The sequence below is a fragment of the Chiloscyllium plagiosum genome, unplaced genomic scaffold (assembly GCF_037043375.1).
Source record: "Chiloscyllium plagiosum isolate Xiang-an unplaced genomic scaffold, Cpla_swu_hap1 HiC_scaffold_16, whole genome shotgun sequence".
In the NCBI taxonomy this organism is placed as follows: Eukaryota; Metazoa; Chordata; class Chondrichthyes; order Orectolobiformes; family Hemiscylliidae; genus Chiloscyllium; species Chiloscyllium plagiosum.
Window position 1 is genome coordinate 85565671 of NW_028270154.1, and position 24206 is coordinate 85589876.

At 42.0% G+C, this 24206-nt stretch overlaps 1 pseudogene; it reads right to left on the reverse strand.

Annotated features, from left to right (window-relative positions):
- Positions 1-209: 209 nt before the first annotated feature.
- Positions 210-24206, reverse strand: part of LOC148147589 (uncharacterized) — a 41481-nt pseudogene continuing 17484 nt past the window's right edge.

A 24206-nucleotide genomic window follows, 5' to 3' on the forward strand; every position in this document is an offset into this window, starting at 1 on the left:
ATCCCTTCTTGAGTTTTCGGCTCCATTGATTCTGTTGTCTTTCGTAACTTTTCTTATTCTCACTTTCCCTTCAACTTCCTTCTTGAATTTCTAGTTTGTCCCCTGCCCCCCACTAATTAGTTTAAACATCCCTGTGTCGCAGTGGCAAACCTGCCTGCCAGAGTGCTGGTCCCCCACCTATTAAGGTGCAACCCGTCCCTTTTGTATAATTAATCTTTACCGCAAAACATACCCCAGTGATCCAAGAATTTAAATCCTTGCTTCCTGCACCAGTTCCTCAGCCACACATTCAAGTCCATTATCTCTCTGTTCCTGCCCTCTCTAGCCCGAGGAACTGGAAGCAAACCAGAGATAACCACCCTGGAAGTCCTGTTTTTCGGCCTTCTTCCGAGTTCTCTGAAGTCCCGCTGTAGAATGTCCCTCCTCTTCTTCCTGACATCATTTGTGGCAACATGCACCACCACCTCTGGCTCTTCACCTTCGTCCTTAAGGATTCCCTGCTCTCTGTCGGTGGTGTCCTGGATCCTGGCACCAGGAAGACAACACACCCTCCTCAAATCCCACCTGTTGCTGCAGAAGCCCCTTTCAGTCCCCCTCACTATGGAATCCCCTATTACCACGGCTCTGCATGATGTCTGACTCCTCAGCTCTGCCTTCATGTCAATTTTCGATTGGCAGACCTGTCTTCCTCTCAGACTGGTAGTGTCATCTGTCTCAATTGTTTCCAAGAGAGTCAACCTGTTCACGAGAGGTACTTCCCCCACGCTCTCCTGTACTTGAATCATCTCTTCCTTCCTCATCATCATCTCCCTTCTCTCTTCTGGTTTCTCGGTGTAATGGCCTCACTGAAGGTCCTGTCCAGAAAGATCTTGTTCTCTCGGATGAGCCTGAGGTTATCTAGTTCTTTCTTCAGTGCTGCGACATGTTCCTTCAGAAGCTGAATGTGTACACACTTTCCACAGCTATAGGAGCTTAAGACACTATCAGTGTCCCTGACCTCCCACATCATGGACGCAGCACATTGAATCAGCTTGGCAGTTATGTCTTCACCCTCTTCAACAATCTCCTCACTCAGCCTCTTTGCTGAAGACTCCTGAGCCAAAGACTCACACTTTTCTCAACCGGACACTTCCCTCGACCCCTTTTTTGTTTGCTGCAAGTCTGTGAACTCTTAATTAGGTTAGAGGAGGCCCTACTGTGTAGGACCTAGGTCCAAGAACACACCTACGTAAATAGCACTCACTAACCTTCCCAAGAGCTTCTGTGTTCCGACTTGACTTCCGCCTATCTCCCGCCGCTCTCTGCTGCAAAAAAGGTCTCAATCTTTCCTCGTTCTGCCACACATCTCACCAGAGAGCATAGAATATCAAGCAGTACAGCACAGTACAGGTCTTCAGCCCTCGATGTTGTGCTAGCTTTTTATCCTATTCTAAGATCAGACTAACCTACATACCCTTCATTGTACCAACCTCCATGTGCCTAACTAAGTGTTGCTTCAATGTCCCTAGCGTATCTGACTCATTGCCCACATTGCTCAGATTCTGCCCACTGTTTTGCCCACCAGAGAGGACTTCAATACAAGGTGGATAACAAGAAAGACTTTCAGAAGAAAGATGTTTCCACACCAAGAATATGTGATTTACTACAACAGAGACAAGTTAAAATGAACAATGTAGATTCTTTTAAGGGGACAACTAGAAAGTTATTTAAGAGACAAAGATCTAAATGGTTACAAGGATAGATTCAGTTTGGAAAAGAGGTGGGGAGACTTGAATGATAATAAACACTGGCATCGACTCATTTGGCCAAACATACTGTTTCTATGTTGTTAGTCTTACGTAATGGGGCTATATTTTATATATAGAGTGCCTTAAGTTTGTTGAATTTCCAATCTTCCTCTGTCTCTTCCAATCAAATCACTGAAATGTCCAATTGCATGTCCTCAGGATGTCCATGAATACACTCTCTCAGGAGATCATTAGTATGTTATTTTTGGCGACAAGTTCCATGTGTAAGTGTCCGAAGCAATAGACTATTTATTCTATTCTTGCCAAGTTTTCGATCCTCTTTCCATTTCTGCTTGGCCATGAATTGTCACTCACGAGATCTTTTACTAAAAATAATCCTTTTCCTTGGCGTTTGCTAACGAAGCCCACATCTTCTCTTCCCCTGTTCTTACCAGTCAATCAATGTGCTCTTGACCATGACTCCAGCAATGCTGTCAAGTGAATGCAAATAACAAAAGATAAAGAAGGGAGAGCTGGGCATGTATTTGAAGGCCTGACTGAGCCCTTGAATGTCAAGATTAGAGTGGTGCTGGAAAAGCACAGCAGGTCAAGCAGCATCCAAGGTACAGGAAAATCGGCATTTCCAGCAGGAGCCCTTCTTCAGGAGCCCCTGGATGACTGTATCCAATAACATCAGCAAGGGCAAGGAAGTAAAGAAGGGAAAAAGGAAGACTTGCACGTCCATGGTACGTTTTATGACCAGCTGACATTTTGAAGATTTTTACATGTGAAGTGCAGTCATTGTTGTATTATTGGATGTGCAGAAGTCAATTTAGGCACAGCAAGCTCTCACCAACAGCAATGTTGAGATAATCAACATTTGTATTGTTGTTTGAGGGATGCATTGGTGGTATATTGGATGGTGAAGATGTTTATCTCAGAAGACATCTGGATCAATTGGGTTAATGAGTTGAGGAGTGACAGATGGAGTTTAATTTGAATTAATGTGAGGTATGGCATTTTAGCAAAACACACAAGGGCATGACTTATACACTTAAGACTGAGTAGTGTTGTAGAATAGACAGACCGAGGGCATCAGGTACATAATTCTTTGAAGTTGCATCATATACATATAAGGTGGTTAAGAAGACATTTAACATGCTTACCTTTATTGTTCAGGCATTTGAGTACAGGAGTTGGGATGTCAGGTTGTACAAGACATTGGTGAGGCCTCTTCTTAGAGTACTGTATCCAGTTCTGGTCACCCAGTTACAGAACGTGAGAGAGAGTTCAGAAGAGATTTACCAGGATATTGCCAGAAATGGAGTGCTTGAATTATAAGGAGAGATTGTAGGCTGGGACTTTTTTACTGAAGTATCGGAGATTGAGAGATGACCTTATAGAAATTTATAAAATCATGAGGGGTATAGATAAGGTGAATGGCAGGTTTTTTTTCCCCAGGGTGGAGGATTTCAAGACTAGGGGACATATTTTTGAGGTGAGAGGAGAAAGATTTTAGAAAGACATGAGGGGGAAGATTTTTTACACAAAGAGTGCTTCTTGTGCAGAATGAACTTCCAGAGGAAATGGTTTATGTGGGTACAATTACAATGTTTAGAAGATATTTAGATAAGAACATGAATGAAAAAAGTTTGTCAAGATGTGGGCTAAGTGCAGGCAGATGGGACTAGTTTAGTTTGGGATTATGGTCAGTTTGGACTGGTTGGACCGAAGGGCCTATTTCCATGCTGCATGACTCTACCACTCGTTAATATTGATTTGGATACCAGAAGTAACTCCCTGCACTTCTTTCAAATAGTGTTCATAAAGTTTTTGCATCCACCAAGGTGGCAACTGGGGCCTCAGCTTAATGTCTCATCTGCAAGACAGTATCTCCGATAGTGCAGCTCCATGTTATCATGACACCCGATGTTGACGTTCTGGATTTTAACCTGGGAACTTGTGACTTGGGCAAGAATGCTCCCAACTGTTAGATATAAAGGGTTTAAAAACACACAAATTAGGCAAACTTAAAGGATATACCTTGATAAGATTTGCCCAACAGCGAGGAAAGAAATAGGAGGAATATAAACTGAGACTGTCGGAAATATTCAGCAAATGGCAGCATCTGGGGAGTGAGAATCATAGTTAATGCTGAATAAAGTCCATCATGCTTTTACTTCTGATTGGCAGAATCCATGATATTTTGCTTTTTTTGATGAGAAGGTGTACTGAGCTTTCACCAACAGGTTTACAAAGTCATCACATGGCTACACGAACTAATACAACTGAGTGGCATAATCTGAACAGTTCCATTTTTTGATGGTAATCCAAAACGTATTGATTTTAATAAGTTCATATATAGAAGGATAGGAAGAAAATAATATGGCACATAGAACTCACCCTACCTGCCAGTCATAGAATCATAAAGTTATACAGCATGGAAACAGATCCTTCGGTCCAACTCATCCATGCCGACCAGATATCTTAAAGTTAAACTAGTTCTATTTGCCAGCATTTAGCCCATATCCCTCTAAATCCTTCCTACTCATATACCCATCTAGATGTCTTTTAAATGTTGTCATTGTACCAGCCTCCACCACTTTCTCTGGCAGCTCATTTCATGCATGTACCATCTTCTTGGTGGAAATGTTACCCCTATGGGGCCTTTTAAATCTTTCCTCTTTCATCTTAAACCTATGCCTTCTAGATTTAGACGCTCCCATTCTGGGAAAAATACTTTGGCTATTCACCCTATCCATGCCCCTCACGATTTTATAAAGCTGTATTAGGTCACCCCTCAGCCTCCGAAGCACCAGGGAAAATAGCCCCAGTCTATTCAACCTCTCCCTATAGCTCAAACTCTCCAACCCTAGCAACATCCTTGTAAATCTTTTCTGAAAACTTTCAAGTTTAATAGCAGTGAGACCAGAATTGAGAGCAGTATTCCAAAAGTAGCCGAATCAATGTCCTGTACATGGTATCAATATTCTTCGACTCATTACACTGACCAATAAAGCCATGTGTACCAAACGACTTCTTCACCATCCTGTCTACCTGTGACTCCACTTTCAAGGAAATATGAACTGCATTCCAAAGTGTCTTTGTTTGGCATCACTTCTGAGGATCCTATTATTGACCGTATAAGTCCTATCCTGATTTGCTTTACCAAAATGCAACAACTCACATTTATCTAGATTAAACTCAATATGCCACTCCTCAGCCCTTCAGCCCATCTGATTAAGGTCCTGTTGTACTCTAAGTTAATATTCTTTGCTGTCCAATTTTATTGTCCTTTGCAAACCTAATGAATATAGCTCCTATATTTGCATCCAAATCACTTATATGAATGACAGTGGACTCCGCACCAGTCCTTGCCTTCATGAAAGCAAGAGAAACTCTTTCTCTTGACAGGTACAGACTGAATCTTGATATGTTGTCTTTACAACATTCACTGTTCTGTGTTCTGATTGAAATTTTGAGCATGCACTGATTTTATTTCCTGCTTTGTTGAATTGCACTAACTCTTCATGATGAAGAGTTCAACAAATATAGAGCCTTAGCACTTTTAGCTGTCTGTGCAATTACTTCTTGAAAAAAAAATTACTCTATTTGAAATCTCTCTCTTCAGGCATCTCATCAGCAACATTTGAAAGTATAATCCTAAATAATGGTTGAGCAGTGTTGAATTGTGGCACTGTAATTCTATCAAAGGTTACTGCTGACGTCTTGAACATCGGCAAAATCCAAATATTAAATTAATGTTCTCAACTTATTACTGGTCTCTTTTTTGATATTTTTATTTAATGGAGATGCTTGTGTTTTTTTTTCAAATTTCTTTTCCATCACGCACAGATTGCACTGAAGACAGTTTCATAAAAAGTGTAAAGCAATTCTGGTCTCCTTCCTATCGGAAAGATGTTGTGAAACTTGAAAGGGTTCAGAAAAGATTTACCAGGGTTGGAGGATCTGAGCTATAGGGAGAGGCTGAACAGGCTGGGGCTGTTTTCCCTGAAGCGTCAGAGGCTGAGGGGTGACCTTATAGAAGTTTACAAAATTATGAGGGGCATGGATAGGTTAATAGACAAAGTCTTTTCCCTGGGGTCGGGGAGTCCAGAACTAGAGGGCATAGGTTTAGGGTGAGAGGGGAAAGATATAAAAGAGACCTAAGGGGCAACGTTTTCACGCAGAGGGTGTATGTGTATGGAATGAGCTGCCAGAGGATGTGGTGGAGGCTGGTACAATTGCAACATTTGAGAGGCATTTGGATGGGTATATGAATAGGAAGGGTTTGGAGGGATATGGGCCGGGTGCTGGTAGGTGGGACTAGATTGGGTTGGGATATCTAGTTGGCATGGACGGGTTGGACCGAAGGGTCTGTTTCCATGCTGTACACCTCTATGACTCTATGACTCTAAGAGTTGAAATGGGGTTTGGGACTGCCCATATTTTGGGTCATGCAAGCCCCTTTAAGATTCTATAGCGTGGGATAGCCTCACTCCAGTGGAAGAGGTGGGTGTCAGCATTGTTAGAGTGATCATTGTTAGGGACATAGCCAATAGCAAGGTGGAAACCATCAAAGATCATTGTACCTTTGTCGTGAATTTTTAAAAATTAAATAAAAATCTGGGACTAGGAGTCTAATAATGGCCATGAATCCACTGCTGGAAAAACCCATCTGGTTCACTAATGGCCATTAGGGAAGGAAACTGCCATCCTTACCTGGTCAGGCCGACATGTAACTCCAGACCCATAAATGTGGTTAACTTTAACTGCCCTCTGGGCAATTAAGGTTGGACAATAAATGTTGACCTGGCCCTCATTCTGTGAAGAAATAAAAAAATCATTTTTCTCGCATTCCATTTCCACTCATTCCACAACCTACAGTTGGCATAAACATGTCTCTCATATGTTATCCTCATCCCCTAGCCACAGTCCTACCCTTGTGACATTGTCCTATTAGATACGCAAGTATAGATTGAGGAGTAGGAGGAGACTGCCACTCTCTCACACTCACAGCCATCACCTCACATTATTGACATTGCATGTGCTTTGGATGTTTTCTAAGAGATGGAATCTATGGAAAGCATGAGACCAAGTATAAACAGCCAGCAGCCAGATCTGAGGACAAGGAGTCAGCTCAGATGAAGGCAAAATCCCATGAAATCTGAGAACTTAGATGAAGACTTTAATAAAGAATTCTGATTGGTCATCAATAATGAAATGCTTGCATTAGTGGCATGCCAGAAAGCATTGAGCCAACCAAGGAGCAAGAAGGAGTCCTGCATTAGCCTGATTTAAGACTCTGTGCAGTCAATTCTCTGCAGCAAGGAAGCCAATTCCATTAATCTTGCTTCAGATTGAAAGTAGCTGAAAATGTGTTGCTGGAAAAGCGCAGCAGGTCAGGCAGCATCCAAGGAACAGGAGAATCGACGTTTCGGGCATAAGCCCTTCTTCAGGAATGAGGAAAGTGTGTCCAGCAGGCTAAGATAAAAGGTGGGGAGGAGGGACTTGGGGGAGGGGCTTTGGAAATGCGATAGGTGGAGGGAGGTCAAGGTGAGGGTGATAGGCCGGAGTGGGGTAGGGGCGGAGAGGTCATGAAGATGATTGCAGGTTAGGAAGGCGGTGCTGAGTTTGAGGGATTTGACTGAGACAAGGTGGGGGAAGGGGAAATGAGGAAACTGGAGAAATCTGAGTTCGTAACCACTTACTTGACTAAGTATAGCATGGTTTCTTCAGGCTGGTCCAGCCAATGGAAGCATGATTTCAGCACTTCAAAGGTCTGATCTGTGTGGCCGTATGATCTTTGGTGCATGCCACCCACAAGTTCTTGGGTACATGCTAGGCATATGAGCTACTGCTCATCATAGCCAGCCAATAGCTACCCAGGCTTAGTCATAATGTCTCAAATATAAGTGATGGCATGTTTGCTGCAGAATAAAAGAATTTGAGTGGTGCCTGAACCTTCACATTGTCACATAACAGCTGATGTTAAGAAAGGAAATTAGCAGTTTGCTGTCACGCTCTTTCTAAATCAAGCAGACACTCCCTGTGTGGTTGCAACTTTTACCAAAAATGGCATCTGCTACACTGACATTAGACTATGCAGGCACTGCTTGGAGGACAGCAGCATTTATTGTGTTGAAAATCTGGGTTTTTACAGCAAATGATGCCAATAATCTCCATTTGCTGGGTTATGCTTAACTTGACACTGCCTTCTTGAACCGTCCAAACCAGCACTGTCCTCTTGACCTGTCCTACCTGTCCATCTTCCTTCCCACCAATCTGCTCCACCCTCCCCTCTGACCTATCACCATCACCACCCCACCTGCATCCACCTTCCCAGCCTCCTATTTATCTTCAGCCCCTTTACCCTGCGCCCCCCATATTCCCGATGAAGGGCTTGTGCCCGAAACATCGATTCTGCTATGCTTTTCCAGCGCCACACTCTTTGACTTACACCTAACCTGCCCCACCTCACCTTTTCAAATCACAATTTTGCAAATCTCAAATCCAATGCTCACAACTATTTGTATAAGGGTGTCAGAATCCAAAAGGGTTAATGCTGTAGAGTGCATAGGCAGCATCTAGTATGATGATGTGGGTGTGGAGAACTATTGGATCTTGAAGGAATAAGGACCTCAAGGTCTCACTCATTGACTTAGTGATATTGTCAATCACACCACGTCTCTAGTTGCTGTCATGTATTAAACTACATTTAGCTTGATTAGACTCTAGCTGGTTAGACTCCTGAGGAGTTTTCTGTTACCAAGAAGACCCTGTAAATCCCTGGCAGAAAAGAGGATGAAGGTTACAAATCTACCAGATGGATCTTACACCATAATGAGCTGTGGTAAGGATTCATCTTACAGAGACTTTGACCCGACGGCACAGCCTTAGAGTAAAGGGAAGACCCTTATGAACGGGGAAAAGGAGAAATTCCTGCAGCCAGCGAGTGGTGAATCTATGGAATTCATTGCCACAGAAGGCTGTGGAAGCCAGATCATTGAGTATATTTAAGACGGAGAGAGATAGGTTCTTGATTGTCAAGGGGATCAAGGGTTACGAGAAGAAAGCGGGAGAATGGGGTTGAGAAACTTATCAACCATGATTGAATGATGGAACAGACTTGATGGGCCGAATGGCCAAATTTCTGCTCTTCGGTCTCATGGTCTGATGCTTTACAACAACAGCTTGTGCATTCCACCAGATATTCAACCATGACAATTATATCACCACCTCATCAAATGGTACATCACTCAGAGACACACTTCCCTCTCTCTTTTGTAGGAGAATGGGACGCCCAACCAATGGCACCATGAACAAACTGAATGAGGAGAGGGACACATGTGAACTCCAGTCCATGGGGAGAGGACGGTGCTAGTCATTTTGGAAAAGCACATTACTGAGACCATTGCAACCAATGAGGCTGTTTCCTCTAATTTTCCCCTTCTAATGTTCCCTTATTCCTGACTCTTATTAGACTGAGAAGCTGCTGATGGTTCAATCATTACATTTCTGATACACACATGTGACAGTTGCCCAGGCAGTGACAGGAGAGCTGGTAGACAGTGATACTGGACAAACAACATCAGTCAATTTCAGCGGCATCCATGAGCTGGGATATTGCCACTCTGTATCATTTAGGGGAGATGATAGAGGAGGGGAATACTGGTCATGGGTAGACTGTAACCAGGATGGGGGAAGTGATAATTCGATACCAGTTCATGAGAGGTTGCAATCACCCATTAGAACTAACATGGGGACAGGAATTTTGAACAATGGGACAATTTGCTGGAAAAGGCAACAAAATGCATTGAAAGTGCTGGGAAGACTGTCAGAATGCCAAAAGTTTCTGTATTCATTTATTGCAGGAGTTTAATGTCTCATGGAAAATGATCAGTTAAATCAGTTTTTAAAATAGAGTCATAGATCTGCGCATGATTTTGAAAATGATTTTATATTGTTTTTCTAATGGAATATAATGTTATTCTTGTGTCATTAGTCAACAAGACAACACAATAAGATATGTTATTCATCGCATTTCTCGTGACATTACTTTCTAACATTATTTTTGAAGTGATTGTAACAAGGTCAGCCAGGTGGACCTCATAGAATATGAGCTCCCTGATTGGGACTGTTAACCTGGTTTAGTCAGGGAGCCCTGGCTGACAGATAGAAACAGGAGTGTCAGAGGTTCTGTTCACTCTGAGAGCTGTCTCGTGGGAGCTGGACCAGTGTCAAGTACAAAGCGCATGTAAATAAAGGGTGACTTGGCGATGGGATACTAGCCTCTGTAGAGTTATTTCAAGTTGAAAATCTATTATATGATTATTTCAGTGGTAAACCTTCAAGACTTCCATCCTCCCACCTTCACACCATCTCCAATCCAGTGACTCATATATGACAAACCACAAAAACTGTTCCTTTAGGATGTGACTACCTCAGTTATATGTTATATTAAGGTGATTGCTTAGCTTTTAAATATTGAATTTGTCTGTGAAAATCCATGTGTTAAGAAGGAGGATTAATTGTATGAGTTCGTGGTCAGAATCCAGATTTTTAGGTACTTTTTTTTAAAGCTTTAAATGATGAGGTGTATAAGAGTATCCTCGTAGGTTTTTCTTTCTCTGAAAATTAGTTGAACTGGTTCTTTCTTACTCCTGAACAGAAATATGAACCTACATGACACATTTATATGGTACAATGTTTTCCTAATCTATATCATTATCTTCATGCCATCCAGGATTATGTCTCTCAATTAAAACGCTAAAGTCTCCTTTTTCGCATAAACCTATTTAATTTTAACCTGCAAACTTTGAGGCAGCTGTGACTGTCCATCTACTGTATCTCGTCCTAAAGGTATTCAACAATTTCAATTGTCTAGTTTTACTCAGGGTCTGATTTATTTCTATGCATCTAGCAGCTAGTCAAAACCCAAAACTGGATGGGTGCAATGCCAATCCACTCTGCCTTGCTTAATCTGTTTGCTCTTCCCAGTTTATCAGATATAACACCAATACAATAGACCGGACAAAATGCATTACTAGAACCAAGTTATGAAAAGAATAAAGCAAAATCCTTCGTGCTTGAGGAGTTGAAAAGATTCAGTTACTTTATCAACAGAATTTACAAACCTCTAGAATCCTTGAGCACTTTATGAAAATTATTGTAATCAATCAACTGTTATAAAATATATTATAGAAATTATATTAACAGCTGCCTAAACCTCCACATTCTCTCATTATGCCCACATCAAGGCAAAGCATGGTAAACAACAGCAGATGGTTGAGTGAAAACCAATTCCGATCAGTTCCTTTCATTAACAAGGGAGGTCAAACAAAAGTGTTCTAACTTAATAACAAAAAAAACCAAAACCCCAGGACTGACTGATGCTCCATCCAGTGTCTAGTTTATATGTTAGAATGGGTGGAGCATCTCCTCAATTCAGATTAACACTTTTATTACTTGAGTACTGTGTGGCATGGTGGCTCAGTGGTTAGCACTGCTGCCTCGCAGCACCAGGGATCTGGGTTCATATCCTGCCTCAGGTAATTGTCTGTGTGGAGTTTGCACGTTCTCCCCATGTCTGCCCGGGTTTTCTCCGGGTGCTTGGGTTTCCTCCCACAGTCCAAAGATGTGCAGGTTAGGTGAATTGGCCATGCTAAGTTTCCCGTAGCGTTAGGTGCATCAGTCAGAGGGGAATGGGTTTGGGTGGGTTGCTCTTTGGAGGTTTGGTGTGGACTTGTTAGGTGGAAGGGCCTGTTTCCATACTGGGAATCTAATCCAATTACCTCATACGATACAAATTAAGAAAAGGCTCCACATTTTCCTTGGGCACGTAGAGTTATAGTAAAAGATGCGCACACTGGGGGAGAAAATATTCTTTGCACATCATCTCAACTCGAAACATTCCCACTGTTTTGAAACAGAGCAAGGATGTTCCCATTGATATCCTGCCAATGCTTCTTCCTCACCTCACATATTTCAATACATTAACTGATTAGTATTGTATTGTTGATTGTGGAACTTGCTGATTGCAACTTGAAAGCACTTAATTTCCTAATTGGATATAAAGCATAAAGGCACGTTCTGAGACTACAAGTTGGGTCGCTTTCAAATTTGTCAGCATATCATTGTAGATGCTTTGTTGAGCTGAGACGCCACAAAATAAAAGACCATGAGTTCGAGAAATCACAAAGGTGGAAATTAAAAGACAAGGAGATTAGACAAGTGGAGGAGGAGATGATATCACTGGACTGGACTGTTTTGCCCGAAACATCGATTTTCCTGCTCCTTGAATGCTGCCTGACCTGCTCTGCTTTTCCAGCACCACTCTAATCTTGCCTCTAATGTTTTGAGGGACTCAGGTTTGAATCCCACCATGACAGATGATGGATCTGGAACTAGAAGTCTAATGGTGACCATTAATTCATTGTCAATTATTCGCCAAAGAGTCGAGAGTGTGGTGCTGGAAAAGCAAACCAATTGGAGGCTGCCTGACCTGCTGTGCTTTTCCAGCACCACACTCTCGACTCTAATCTTCAGCATCTGCAGTCCTCACTTTTGCTTAATTGTTGGCAAAAGCCTATCTGGCTCACTAATGCACTTCTTAGAAGGAAACTGCCAATGTTACCTGATCTGGTCTATATGTGATTCCAGACCCATAGTAATGTGGTTGACACTTAACTGCCCTCTAGGCAATTAGGGATGGGCAATAAATGCTGCCCCCTCATCCTGTAAGTGGAGCGTCGAAGACCAAGGAATTCATTAGACTGAATATGTAACATGATATCACTGATACTCACCTTTCCTAAAAGCACCACGATTTTATCATAGATTAATTACAGAATGAACATCTTATCTTGTCTGAAACATGTGCTCTCAAAAGTGTCTGTTGCCACTCTTTTTTAGCTTTCTTTCATAGGATGAGGCCATCACTAGCTGTAACAGCATTAATTGACCATCCCTAATTGCCCAGAGGGCAGTTAGGAGTCAACCACATTGCTGTGGGCCTGGAGTCACATATGGGCCCAGACCAGGTAAGGATGGCAGTTTCCTTCCCAAAATGACATTAGTGAACCAGATGGGTTTCTCCTGACAATCAGCAATGGATTCATGTCCATCATTAAATTTGTAATTTTAGATTTTTATCCAATTCAAATTCCACCATCTGATAATGCCACAAGGCCATCACCTGCTCCTCATATCCTGTCTTTTCTTTCCACAGAACATTAATTTGGCTGCTTAATGTTTCATGTATATCTGCTTCTTCTATATAGATCTATAATTCATGTTGTAGCATGGAACCCATCAATAAAGATAAACCTCTAATCCAAAAATTTGTTTTCCAACCCAAGACTGTTACTAAGATAATGGATTGATTTTAAATGTTCCTCTTGGACAGTGGATAAGCAGCAAGAGGTTAGCTGCCTAGGGAGCTGGAGTAGATGCATAGAACATAGAACATAGAACATAGAACATAGAACATTACAGCACAGAACAGCTCCATCGGCCTTCGATGTTGTGCCAACCTGTGGAACCAATCTGAAGCCCATCTAACCACACTATTCCATTTCTATCTATATGTCTATCCAATGACCATTTAAATGCCCTAAAACTTGGCGAGTCTACTACTGTTGCAGGCAGTGTGTTCCACACCCCGACTACTCTCTGAGTGAAGAAACTACCTCTGACATCTGTCCTATATCTATCACCACTCAATTTAAAACTACATCCCTTCATGCTAGCTATCACCATCTGAGGAAAAAGGTTCTCACTGTCCACCCTATCTAACCCTCTGACATGACTCAATTAAGTCACCTCTCAACTTCTTCTCTCTAATGAAAACAACCTCAAGTCCCTCAGCCCTTCCTCATAAGACCTCCCCTCCATACCAGGCAACATCCTAGTAAATCTCCTCTGAACCCTTTCCGAAGCTTTCACACCCTTCCTATGATGCAGTGACCAGAAATGTATGCAATACTCCAGGTGCAACTGCACCAAAGCTTTATACAGCTACCGCATGACCTCATGGTTCTGAAACCCATTCCCTCTATCAATAAAAGCTAACACACAGTATGGCTTAACAACCCTCTCAACCTGGCAAATTTCAGGGATCTATGTACATGGACACTGCGGTCTCCCTGCTCATCTACACTGCCAAGAATCTTACCATTAGCCCAGTACTCTTTATTCCTGTTGCTCCTTCCAAAGTGAATGACCTCTCACTTTTCCACAATAAACTCCATTTGCCACCTCTCCGTCCAGCTCTGCAGCTTATCTATGTCCCTCTGTAACCTGCAACATACTTTGGCACAATCCACAACTCCACTGACCTTAGTGTCATCCAGAAATTTACTAACCCATCCTTCTATGCTGTTATCCAGGTCATTTATAAAAATGACAAACAACAGTGGACCCAAAACAGATCCTTCAGGTACACCACTAATAACTGAACTCCAGGATGAATATTTCCCATCAACCACCACCCTCTTTCAGCTAGCCAATTTCTAATCCAAACTGCTAAATATCCAAAAATCCAAACCCTCAATACCATGGCCTCTGTATTTTGTGCAATAGCCTGCTATGGGGAACCTTATCAAACACTTTACTGAAATCCATATACACCATATCAACCGCTATACTCTCATTCACCTGTTTGGTCACCTTCTCAAAGAACTCAATAAGGTTTGCGAGGCACGACCTACCCTTCACGAGACCATGTTGACTATCGCTCATCAACTTACCCATCTCTAGATGATTACAAATCCTATCTCTTATAACCTTTTCCAACACTTTACCCACAACCAAAGTAAGGCTCACTGGTCTATAATTACCAGGGCTGCCTCTATTCCCCTTCTTGAACAAGGGAATAACATTTGCTATCCTCCAGGCTTCTGGCACTATTCCTGTAGATAATGATAACATAAAGATCAAAGCCAAAACTCTGCAATCTCTTTCATAGCTTCCCAGAGAATCCTAGGATAAATCCCATCAGGGCCAGGGACTTGTCTGTTTGCATACTTTCCAGAATTGCTAACACCTCTTCCTTGTGAACGTCAATCCCATCTAGTTTCGTAATCTGTATCTGAGTATTCACCTTGACAACATTGTCTTTGTCCAGTGTGAATACTGATGAAAAATATTCATTTAACAGTTCTCTTACCTGCTTAGAATCCACTACTATCCTTGATTGACCCCAATCCTTCTTGAGTCATTCTTTTATTCCTGATATATCTATAGAAAGCTTTAGGGTTTTCCTTGATCCTATCTTCCAACAACTTCTCACGTCCCCTCATAGCTCTTCTTAGCTCTTTCCTTAGGTCTTTACTGACTAATTTTTAACTGTCAAGCGCCCTAACTGAGCCTTCACATCTCATCCTAACATAAGTCTTTCTCTTCCTCTTGACAAGAGATTCAACTTCTTTAGTAACCACGGCTTCCTTGCTCAACCACTTCCTCCCTGCCTGACAGGTACATACTTATCAAGAACATGCAATAGCTGTTCCTCGAATAAGCTGCACATTTCAATTGTGCCCATCCTCTGCAGTTTCCTTCCCTTTCCTATGCACCACAAATCTTGCCTAATTGCACCATAATTGCTTTGCCCCCAGCAATAATCCTTGCCCTGTGTTATAAACCTATCCCTTTCCATCACTAAAGTAAACGTAACCAAATTGTACAAAGTTAAAAGTCAGACAACACCAGGTTATAGTCCAACAGGTTTATTTGGAAGCACTAGCTTTCGGAGTGCTGCTCCTTGATCAAGTGGTTGTCGAGTATGAGATCGTAGGACACAGAATTTATAGCAAAAGTTTGCATGTGATGTAGCTGAAATTATATATTGAAAAAGATCAGAATTGTTTGTTAAGTCGCTCATGTTTTAAAATGAGCATCTTGGTTTCAGTTCTTTCATATGTAACTCCCAGAACCTAAAGTTACATTCTCAAGTGAACTTTAACAATAGGTGCCATGTTGACCCAGACAATGCATTGAAGGTGTGAGGTCTGTGTCCTGCAATATTATACTCCACAGCCACCTGATGAAGGAGCAGCACTCTGAAAGCTAGTGCTTCCAAATAAACCTGTTGGACGATAACCTGGTGCTGTGTGAATTTTAACTTTGTACACCCCAGTCCAACACCGACATCTCCAAATCATAACCGAATTGTTGTCACTATCACCAAAGTGCACAGCTACCTCCAAATCTAACACTTGGCCAGGTTCATTACCCAGCACCAAATCCAATGTGGCCTCACCCCTTGTTGGCTTGCCTATATACTGTATCAGGAAACCATCTTACACACTTTGGACAAAAACTGGCCCATGTGAAGTACTCGAACCATAGTTTCTCTAGTCAATATTTGGAAAGTTAGAGTCTCCCATAACAAGTACCCTGTTACTCTTGCTCCTATCCAGAATTGTCCTTGCTATCCTTTCCTCTACATCTCTGGAACTATTCAGAGGCGTAGAGAAAATTCCCAACAGGGTGACATCTCCTTTCCTGTTTCTAACCTCAGCCCATACTACCTCAGTAGACGTGTCCTCAAACGTCCCTACTGCCACTGTAATACTATCTTGATTAACAATGCCACACCTCCCCCTCTTTTACCATCTTCTCTGTTCTTACCGAAACATCTAAATCCTGGAGCCTGCAATAACCATTCGTGTCCCTGCTTGATCCTTGTCTTCAAAATGGCCACAACATCAAAGTCTCAGGTACCAATCAGTTCACCACCTTATTCTGGATGCTGCTGGCATTGAAGTAGACACACTTCAAACCAGCTTCCTGCTTGCAATCATGTAGCCCTTCAGGTATTTTCCAACATTCTTGATTTTCCAACTCAACTTCACCTTCGTACGCTGCACTCCATCTCCTTTAATTATCTTAATGCACAAGAATCGATCAACTTCTGTCTTAACAACAGTACATTTAACAATTCTGTGGGTTGGACGATAAAAATGATTCCCAATCATTTGAGTGAAGAATTTTCTCTCCATTTCAGTTCTGAATTGTTGATCCCATTTTCCAACAGTGTCCTCATATTCTAGATTCTCTAGCCTGGGCAATGTATTGACTCTGTCAAGCTGCAAAAGGTTTCTTTAAATTAAATTAGATCAACTGTCATTCTTGTAAACTCCAAGTCCGAGTCAACTCAACTGCTTCTCAAAGAATAAGCCCCTCATCCTCAGAACCAGCCTAGTATGAATCCATGTTACAACTCTATGAAAGTATACCCTTTCTTATGCAACTCTATTTATCAGCCTCACCAATGCTTTGTCTAAATGTAGGGTGAAGATTTTACATTTCTACTCCAATCATTTTTTATAATAAAAGCTAACGTGCCATTTGTTATCCTATTTGCTGGCTGTAACTGCATGTCAGCTTTTTTTAATTCATGTATAAGGCTATCGAACCCTGGCTCAGAAAGTGCAAAGCTATTATCTCTCAAATATTTTCCAATCTTTTCAATTTTTTTTCTGCCAATGTGGATGACTTCAGCTTTTACCGCATTGTATCCCATCTGCCATGTACTTGTTCTATATCCCAACCTGTCTATTTCTATCAATAGCTTCTTCTCATCCTCCTTGATGCTCACATTCCCAGCTAACTTTGTATTATCAGTAAGCTTGGAAGCATTAAACACAATGCCCTCATCTATGTCATCGTCAATACAGTAGATTGTAATTAACTGAGAGCCAAACACTAATTTTTGCCATACCCACTACGAATACCAATCTGAAAATATCTGACTTTGTCCCTTTACTGTTTTCTGTCCATTAGCCAATCTTCAATCTATACTAAAATATTACCACCAATTCTATCAATCCTAGCTTTGTAATATACTCTTGTATGGCAACTTATAAAATACTTTCTAAACAAAATCCACATAAATCATTGGTTACTCCTTAGCCATTTATTAGCTATAATCCCCAAAAATCTCACTGATTTTTCAAACACAATTGCACCTTCAAACCCAAGCTGACTCTGCTGGTCACATCCTGGGTTTCTGCATGCTCCCTCACCATGTTCCTAATGATAGATTCCAGCACTTCCCCTGTTATCGCCATTATGCTGTGGTAAATACTTCCCTCTCTTCTTCCTTCTTTTAATAGCCAGGTTATGTTTAAGAACCGTGCTGGAAACTGGTGAATTCTGCGTAACAAAGTGAATGTATCCACTGACTCTGCATCTATTTCTATTACAGCTCTAAACTTTTAGTAATTAGGTGCAAGGGATCTGGGTCCCATTCATTTCTACAGTACTATTTCTTTACTTGCAATGAATTCTTCACTTACGATAATTTCTTCAAATGCCACATTCTTGGTCCCCTATTACTCCCTCAATTTTCATGTATCTTCCTGGAAAACAAACACAATTTATCTATTTTATATCTCTGCCATTTCCTTATTCTCCAATATAATTTCACTTGCCTCTGCCTCTGTGTTCACTTTCACGAACCTTTTCCCATCCATATATCTATTGGAACATTTGTGATTTATTTTCATGTGTCTGCTAGTCTACTCTCTTATTCCCTTTTCTCTTTCTTTATCAACTTCCTGGTCCTCCTTTTATGGTGAATTCTAATAATCTCTCATCCCTCTCCCTGAACAGATTGCTTTTTTGGCAATGAATGTCTTCTTTTGATCAAAAATCCTTTTTACTTCTGCTTGCTATGCGCATGTGGCGCATTTTATCTTGAGGTTTTTAAACCTTAAAGGAATCCCTATTTGTTGCAAATTATTGAATGACTCTTTAGGAATTAGCGACTGCTTATTTTCCCATCATATCTTTAATTGCATTTGCACAATGTACTTTTGCCAACCCATCCCACATGCCGATATAATTTGCTTTGTTTAGATTTAAACCTCTTGTTTTTGACTGAACTAAATCAATTTCAAACTCAGTATAAAATTCTGTCACCCTATGATCACTCTCCCCTGCAGGCTATATTATTGCAAGATCATAAATTGATCCTTTCTTGTTGGCAGTAATAGACATGGTCAGAAGTCATATGACACCAGGTAAATGTTCAACAGGCTTATTTGAAATCACAAGCTTTCAAAGTGCTGCTCCTTCTTCAGGTGAAGTGGACAGAAGCACACAGGCACAGAATTTATAACCAGAGAGATGATTGCAAGATAATTCTAGGTAATTAACAGTGTCAAAAGATAAGCGCAAATGGTGTGTGACAGGCTGAACAATAAATCTCTGCAGGTGATCAGAAGTTTCAAACTGTGTGAGTAAATTGTCAACAGCAAGTGAAATGATGACCTTTGTTCCGATTACTAATTACAAATAGTAAAAGTTAAAAAACACAGTATCAGGTCATAGTCCAACAGGTTTAATTGGAAGCACTAGCTTTCGGAGCACTGCTCCTTCATCAGGTGGTTGTGGAGTATACTTGATGTATCAACCACCTAATGAAGGAGCTGCACTCCGAAAGTTAGTGTCATAGAGTCATAGAGTCATAGAGATGTATAGCATGGAAACAGACCCTTCGGTCCAACCCGTCCATGCCGATCAGATATCCAACCCAATCTAGTCCCACCTACCAGCACCCGGCCCATATCCCTCCAAACCCTTCCTATTCATATACTCATCCAAATGTCTCTTAAATGTTGCAATTGTACCAGCCTCCACCACATCCTCTGGCAGCTCATTCCATACACATACCACCCTCTGTGTGAAAAGTTTTCCCCTTAGGTCTCTTTTATATCTTTCCCCTCTCACCCTAAACCTATGCCCTATAGTTCTGGACTCCCTGAACCCAGGGAAAAGACTTTGCCTATTTACCCTATCCATGCCCCTCATAATTTTGTAAACATCTATAAGGTCACCCCTCAGCCTCCGATGCTCCAGGGAAAACAGCTCCAGCCTGTTCAGCCTCTCCCTATAGCTCAAATCCTCCAACCCTGGCAACATCCTTGTAAATCTTTTCTGAACCCTTTCAAGTTTCACAACATCCTTCCAATCAGAAGGAGACCAGAATTGCACATAATATTCCAGCAGTGGTCTAACCAATGTCCTGTACAGCTTCAACATGACCTCCCAACTCCTGTACTCAATACTCTGACCAATAAAGGAAAGCATACCAAATGCCTTCTTCATTATCCTATCTACCTGCACTTCCATTTTCAAGGAGTTATGGACCTGCACTCCAAGCTCTCTTTGTTCAGCAACACTCCCTAGGACCTTACCATTAAGTGTATAAGTCCTGTTAATTAAACAGCTCCCTCTTTGCCTACACTTGGTCTGCGGCCCTGTTGAAATTTCCTTTCCAATAATACAATCCATATCCATCTGAATAAGCGCGTACAATTATATCCCAACCAAAGTGTAAATCTACACTCTACTCTGATCTTTATTAGCTGCATTACAGTAACTCACATGGCTCTTTTACCACCATCTTCAAAAACCTGGAACATCTCCCACCTAGAAGAGCAACTGACACACAGAACATAACCACATGCAAGTTTCCCCTCCAACTTACTCACCATGCTGACCTGGATGGGTTTAAGCTTCTCTACACTACCAGTAGGTCAAAGCTATTCCTCCCTCACAGCAGTGGGCATTTCACCACCACATGTGCTATAATCCCTGCAGTATGGAAGCAGGCCGTTCAACCTATCGAGTCTACACTGACCATCCAATGGGCATCCCACCCAGATCTGCCCACAGTCCTAGCTCCATAATCCCACACTTCCCATGGCTAAACCACCTCACCTGTACATCCCTGGACTCTGGGAGAAAACTCACGCAGATACGTGGAGAATGTGCAAACTCACATAGACAGTCACCGGAGGCTGGTATCGAACCCAGGTCCCCGGTGCTGTGAAGCAGCAGTGCTAACCACTGAGCCATCAGGATGCCCATTGCCTGCAGGAGCTCAAAAAAGCAGCTGATCACCACCTTCTCAAGGCTATTTTGGCATCAGCATGAAATGCTGACTCAGCCAGTGATACTTACACACCATGAATTAAATAAACTGTGATATAAATCACCATTACTAAACTTCTGTCCTTCATTATTAGCATTGTATCATTGTTATTTAGAAACTAAGGTTTAAAATTCACTCTTTAAATCTTAAAACATCCCTATTTCTCCTTTTTAGATTAGATTAGATTAGATTACTTACAGTGTGGAAACAGGCCCTTCGGCCTAACAAGTCCACACCGCCCCTCCGAAGTGCAACCCACCCAGACCCCTACATTTACCCCTTCACCTAACACTACGGGTAATTTAGCATGGCCAATTCACCTGACCTGCACTTCTTTGGACTGTGGGAGGAAACCGGAGCACCCGGAGGAAACCCACGCAGACACGGGGAGAATGTGAAAACTCCACACAGTCAGTCGCCTGAGGCGGGAATTGAACCCGGGTCTCTGGCGCTGTGAGGCAGCAGTGCTAACCACTGTGCCACTGTGCCGCCCACAATCCTTATTTTTGAATGCTCTCTAAAACGTGTGGTTTGTTCATAAGAACATAAGAACTAGGAGCAGGAGTAGGCCATCTGAACCTTGAGCCTGCTCCACCATTCAATAAGCTCGTGGCTGATCTTTTCATGGACTCAGTTCCACTTACCCACCCTCACATCATAACCCTTAATTCCTTTACTATTCAAAAATCTATCTCTGTTTGCCATAAAACATTCATTGAGGAAGCCTCAGCTGCTTCACTGGGCAGGGAATTCTAGATTCACAGCCCTTTGGGTGAAGAAGTTCCTCCTCAACTCAGTCCTAAATCTGCTCCCCTTTATTTTAAGTTTCTGACCCCTCATTCTTAGTTTCACCCAGTGTTTCTATCTCATCTATTCTCTGCATAATTTTAGATAGTGGGCAGCATGGTGGCACAGTGGTTAGCACTGCTGCCTCACAGCACCAGAGACCTGGGCCCAATTCCCTCCTCGGGCAACTGTCTGTGTGGTGTTTGCACATTCTCCCCGTGTCTGCGTGGGTTTCCTCCGGGTGCTCCGGTTTCCTCCCACTGTCCAAAGATGTGCAGGTCAGGTGAATTGGCCATGCTAAATTGCCCGTAGTGTTAGGTGAAGGGGTAAATGTAGGGGAATGGGTATGGGTGGGCTGCTCTTCGGAGGGTCGGTGTGGACTTGTTGGGCCGAAGGGCCGGTTTCCACACTGTAGGGAATCTAATCTTATTTATATAAGAATCACCCTGCCCCCATTCTTCTAAATTCCAATGAGTACAGTCCCAGTCTACTCAATCTCCCCTCACAAGCCAACCCTCTCAACTCCAGAATCAACCGAGTGAACCTCCTCTGCATCCCCTCCTGTGCCAGTACATCCTTTCTCAAGAAAGGAGACCAAAACTGTACACAGTCCTCCAGGTGTGACCTCACCAACACTCTGTACAGCTGCAGCATAACCTGCCTGTTTTAAACTACAAGCCTCCAGCAACAAAGGACAATATTCCATTTGCCTTCTTATGTGGCTCAGCATCAAATTACATTTGATTATCGGTTCTGTCAAGTTGCTTGAGCTATCTCATTATGTTAAAGTAGTGATTTAAAGGCTGGTTATTATTGTATACTTTAAAATGCATTTCAGTTTGTCTTCCAACCTTCTTAGGGATATTCCTTTCAGGGTTGAATGATACCATTGAGTGCAACTATTGGTTCATGTTTATTTCTTAGTAGAACTGTGACAAACAATATTAGTGTATCAGTCACAGAGTCATAAAGATGTATACCATAGAAACAGACCTTCAGTCCAATTTGTCCATGCCAATCAGATATCCTAAATAAGTCTAGTCCCATTTGCCTGCATTTGGCCCATGTCCCTCTAAAGCCTACCTATTCATATCCCCATCCAGATGAATTTTACCAGCCTCCACCATTTCCTCTGGCAGCTCATTCGATACATGCACCACCCTCTGCATGAAAAAGTTGCCACTTAAGTTCCTTTTAAATCTTTCCCCTCTCACCTTAAACCAATGCCCTCTAGTTCTGGACTCCCCCACCCCAGGGAAAAGACCTTGTCTATGTACCCTAACCATGCCCATCACGATCTTATAAACCTCCATAAGGTCACCCCTCCAATTGTCTAGGGATAACAGCCCCAGCCTGTTCAGCTTCTCCCTATAGCTTAAATTCTCCAACTCTCCAACTTGCTTGAAAATCTTTTCTGTTTCAATAGGAAGGAGATCAGAATTGCATGCAATATTCCAAAAGTGGCCTAACTAATGTCCTGTACAGCCACTACATGACCTCCCAACCCCTATACTCAATGCTCTGACCAATAAAGAAAAGCATACGAAACGCCTTTTTCACTAGTCATCTGTAATGTAATCTGCGTTTTCAGATCTTGTATATTTTATGGTAGGTCCTTATTGAAATGGCAAAACATGAAAGGGAAATTGACCCTCCCAGCTTCTAAATGATGCAAGACTGAAATTTATTGCAAACCAAAACTGCTGGGGTGTCAGAAGACTACATAAAAACCATCCGAGCTGAGATGATGATTCCAACGGTGCACTATAGGCAGGACCGGATTTTCATAAACCCACACAGGAAGAGATGGCTCCAAAGGTTAGAGTTTCATTCTGTGGTGCTGGCTTCCCCAGGGAGATTGACCAGATGATCTTCAAATGAGACCAGAGTGTACTGAAACTGCTTGTGTGCCTCAATGCATCCTCTGCAATGAAGCTTAATTAAAAACATAACAAAACATGAAGCATCACTCCAACCTTCACCACTTCACTTCATGACAGGGACATGCCCAGATATCTATCAACTTAGTGTTAACACGTGCATATTCATGAATCCCACCCCCACTCTGCCTCAGCAGATACGTCAAATTCAACTTACATACACCTTGCAAAGACCTCAGGACCCAGGTAAAAATGACATTGAATAAAGTTCCATGCAATAAAATTTTCCTGTCGACTGAATAAATGTCTGCTGAAGACTTCACTATATTTCATTCAATCCCTTGTAAAACCAAGCATTCAAATTTACTTAAGTCCTGCTTCAAAGCCCTGATGACCGTTTGTAGCTGTCAATGAAACTGTGAAATAGAAGGCACCCCACTTGAATAACGAGTGGTTTGAAAACAGCATTCATCCAGTAATGGAAACCCTCAAGCTTTATGAAGAGAGTGAATTCGCAAGTGGCCATTTTGTTTTAAATCTAGATATTATTTTGCTAAAAATTTTGAAATATCTTGACAGATTCACAACTCCCATTGAGGTTCTGTTGTCAGGCCCCCTTGATGCTGTTGGCAAGTGCTCTTGACAGTTCCCTTTTTGATAGAACCCATCTGCAGGTTGTCTTGAAACTTTTGACAGATCTTCAAGGCAGCTCATTTAGAGAGGTTCTCTTGACACTTGTCAACTCACCTCAAAAGTTGTCTTGGTATTTTGTCTTGTCATCTTGACAGGTGCTTCAGAAGGTTTCGACAGCTGGTTTTGAAAGGTCCATTGACAGAGTCAATGAGTTTAACTGTACTGGATTTGTGCAAT